The sequence below is a fragment of the Poecilia formosa genome, unplaced genomic scaffold (assembly GCF_000485575.1).
Source record: "Poecilia formosa unplaced genomic scaffold, Poecilia_formosa-5.1.2 Scaffold106, whole genome shotgun sequence".
In the NCBI taxonomy this organism is placed as follows: domain Eukaryota; kingdom Metazoa; phylum Chordata; class Actinopteri; order Cyprinodontiformes; family Poeciliidae; genus Poecilia; species Poecilia formosa.
Window position 1 is genome coordinate 580,838 of NW_006800045.1, and position 3,937 is coordinate 584,774.

A 3,937-nucleotide genomic window follows, 5' to 3' on the forward strand; every position below is an offset into this window, starting at 1 on the left:
CACACACACACACACACACGGATATAATTTCCTGTCCTTCCTCACAACCTCCACTTCGAATAAATGGTAAATAAACGTCAGTCACTGTCACACCTTTATCTGTGTTATGACGACGTGGAAATGTAGCATTGTCACAATTTTTGTTCACAGGGAGCTTTTGAAGTTGGGCACATTTTATTCAATCAATAGGCAATTACAAAGGAAGCAGTAGTGGTTGTGTGAGGCTAGGTAGCAGGTAGAGAGAGAATTATTCATTCAGGCAGCGATCCCGCGGAACAACAACGCAAATGGCGATTAGGGGAATACTGAGTTATATTAAAGATTATCTAGTTTCAGACGTTATGGCGAAATAACACAGAAGTGAGATGGAGATAAAAGCTGATAAACCATTGTGAAATGTGGGGTCCAGCTACATTCAGATATCTCTGAAAAGGTCGAAATAAATCAACAAACTGAGCCTGTCTCAGTGGGACTGGGCTGGGATTACTGGTATAACTGAGCACCGAGGCTGGAGGAGTTAAGTTGTTTCACACCTTTGTGGTTTTATTTCTTGCTGTGGGGTGTTCACTACAAACTGGGATTCAGTTGAAATCTTCTTCAGGGGCATTTTGTCCAGCTGATTATTTTCTACACTCTACCTACTCTGTAACAGACTAAACCGGATTGTGTAACTCCATAACTGTGCTTGGCGCAATTGATCTCATCGTTGATTGAGATTGTGGTAGTTAACTGGTCTAGAGAGATTAGTTTGAGTCAAAAAAATAATTAAAAGTCTGACCAAACAAAACTCAGACGTGGTATCCCTCAAGGCTCCATTATCGGGTCAGTTTTAGTGTGCTTCCCCCTAGTTCAGATCACATATTTATTACATAATCTCTTATAATCATGCTGATGACAATTGTATGTTTTGTTGTCACCACAACGCCACAGTTAGTTATTCAGTAAACTTGTCCTTAAAGTCTGACGACATGATTTAAGAAACATTTTTGATCCAAATACAGTTGCCAGAAACGCAACAGAATCAATGTATCTTTTCAGTAAAAATAAGGAATGTTCATTCATGTCTTAACGTCTTGCTCCAGCTAAGCACCAAGAGTCAAGTATTGCATTGAAAGAGATGAGTATTTATAGTAGGGAGGAAAATGTTTCTCACTGTACTCCAAGGCAAGGTAGAAGACAATCGGTTTGAGAGTCAGAACCATGTGGCAGGTGGTGAAGGTGAGTATGAATGAGGAATGTCTGATGCATCTTGAAAAGCCTCCTTCTTAAAAGAAACCAAGGAGAAGCTCAGACGATTTCTTCTGGGAGATGGCGATGCCCGGTAAGCACACAAAGTAAGATCTCAGAGGTAATTTGACTTGGAACTATCACAGCAGGTTGGCACTCAGGCTAAGAGGGGCCGTCTGGCAGCTCCTTAAACCCTGGCTGCCTGATGAGTCTGACGGAAATCAGGTGCTCCAGCTGCAGCCTGCTCGGCTCCGCCCTCCTGTAGAGAATCACCAGCTCAGCTGGAAGGAATACAAACTACACAGACAGGAAAAACCTCACGACGGCGACAGGAGAGACGGTTCAGAGTTTCGACTTAATTCAGACGAGTTGAAAGTGATTATTTGCGGCAACAAATTGTAGGGTTAAAGATCGGTGCTCAATGATACTCCTCAGTGCACGAGAGAATTAGGATAAAACTGAAAAAGTATTCAAGCAACCTGCCATGTGGACTCGTGTGTCAATTTTAACAATCAGCTCTGGAAGAAACTCCCTGAAAATCTGAGACGTGCAGAAATTGTAAACTCGTTTAAATCAAGAAGGACTTCTGACCCAGAAATTTTCCCTCAAGGATTATTCTTTCATTCTATTTTTATTGATCTTTGTGACTTTGTTTATTTTCCTGTACAGCACTTCGATTAACCTGATTGGAAACGTCACGTGAACATTAGCGAAATTAAAGCATGGTGAATAATGTTTCACAGCATCTTGTTATTTCTTCTTCTTAAAAGATTTTTGCAGTTAATATTTTCTTTTTAATACATTTGTTACTCAATAAGGCATATTCAATTGTAGCAACATATTAAATATGTAAATGTCAGTTTTCTTGTTTCCAGACTCTACATGCACACCACCCAGCTCAGCTACTGTGTGTAAAAGTAATTCTTTGGAGGCTTAAACACATTAAAGTGTCACTGTAGCCCTTTTTGATCAAATGGTTGCCATATATAATGTTAAAGTTAAAAAGTCCATGCACTTTGCAAGAGGACTGTAAGATGCATCTTGCCCTCAGGAAGGCAGGTCAGGGTGCTGCATCAGTTCCTAGCTAATGCCTCATAAGATCTTATCACATTTCTATCTCCCCAACTGTCTCACTGACTAACATTTTCTGACACTCTTTGCTTCCTAGTCAGCTGCAAAATTATAGATTACAGATTTGCTTTGAGTCAATTGAGGAAAGTGGTTCACTGGAGGGGAGAGAGATGAAAGAGGGAAGTAAAAGATGGGAAGGGGAGATTAATGGAGAGAGGGTGCTCGAAACCTACGAAAAATATATCGGACCATCAGAGGCTTGAACCAGAGCCAAAGCAGAAAACGGTCACCTGGATAACGGCAGGAAGAGATGAGAAATTTTGAAACGCTGAGGTTTCCCGAGGGAGCCTTTGGAATAATGCTGAGGCACTTTGGCACACAGATGCTCCAAGCTCATCACAGCTGTGACAGAGAAAAAAAAAATAAAATAAGGCTGAGTCATTTGGGAGAGGATAAATTAACAGAGTAAACAACACCTTGGTTGCTCTTTTGCCATGCTAAAGATCAACTGGAGAGAAGAGAAAAAAAAGTGAGGACTGTCAGTATGTTGGAGACAAAATGATAGTATTCCTGTCTGACCTTCAATTAGCATTTTCTTTCTCAAATTCAGATCAAATCATTAAGCACAAATGTGTCACACATTAATATGGATGCTGTTTTCATGCATAATTAGTTTTTTCCCTCAGTTTTCCCACAACCCCCCAAAAAACACAGTTTAATTGAAGATTTGACATTATTCCTATAGGTTTGAGTCTGTGCAGTCATAGTCATCTGCTCTTTCATGGACTGCATTCGAAGGCTTCGGACCTATCGATAAATCAATATGTGAACAAAGACGAGACTGTGTGCAGTTCCTGTTCTGGCGTTAAAGTGTTTTCTGTGAAACGTGTCAGTAAAGCCAAGAGCAGCAGAGGGTGACCTAAGATCTATACACCGAATAAAATGCCTAGACTGGCAAAGTGAAGGTCCTCAAGTGAAGGACTTATAGAGAAGAAAGAACCTCTGATGTTCCGTCTGCACCTTGAAACCCGGGGAGATAAAAGAAGGATCAAACAAGGGGTCACAGCATTAGAGAAAGCTGCTGTGAGCAGTGAGCTCTGTCACTGAAGTGCATGTTTTTACTCATTTATCAAACTTTTCTCATCACACAAAAGGACAGCGCCAGTCGGAGGTTTAGATACACTCATCATCACGACGAATTAGGCTGACGCATTTGATGAGCTGCTTTAGTGGCTTGGGAATTATTATAAAGCAAACAACTTTAATAAATAAACTAACTTAAAAAATGTGGGCTGACAACTTTGAATTTACTGTGGATTTTTTTTTTGTGCAATTCTCACAAGATTAGAAGTATACATACAAGCTCAATATTGTTTAAAATGTTTGCCACTTTTTTTTGCTTTGTTTTTGGCACAGAAAATCATCAAAAACCTTTAATAGCAAATTAAAATAAGACCTGCTATCTACACATGGAGAAAACGTGGAACAGAAATGATATGTCCCAAGAGTGGTCAGCCCAAAAAACATATTCTAATATTCTACTAATCAGCCGTCCAAAAAAGTTAGAAAGGATTAAGCTAAATCGAAAGTACTGTAGGTCTTACTTGCCTCATTCAATGTTAATGTTTATGACTCAACA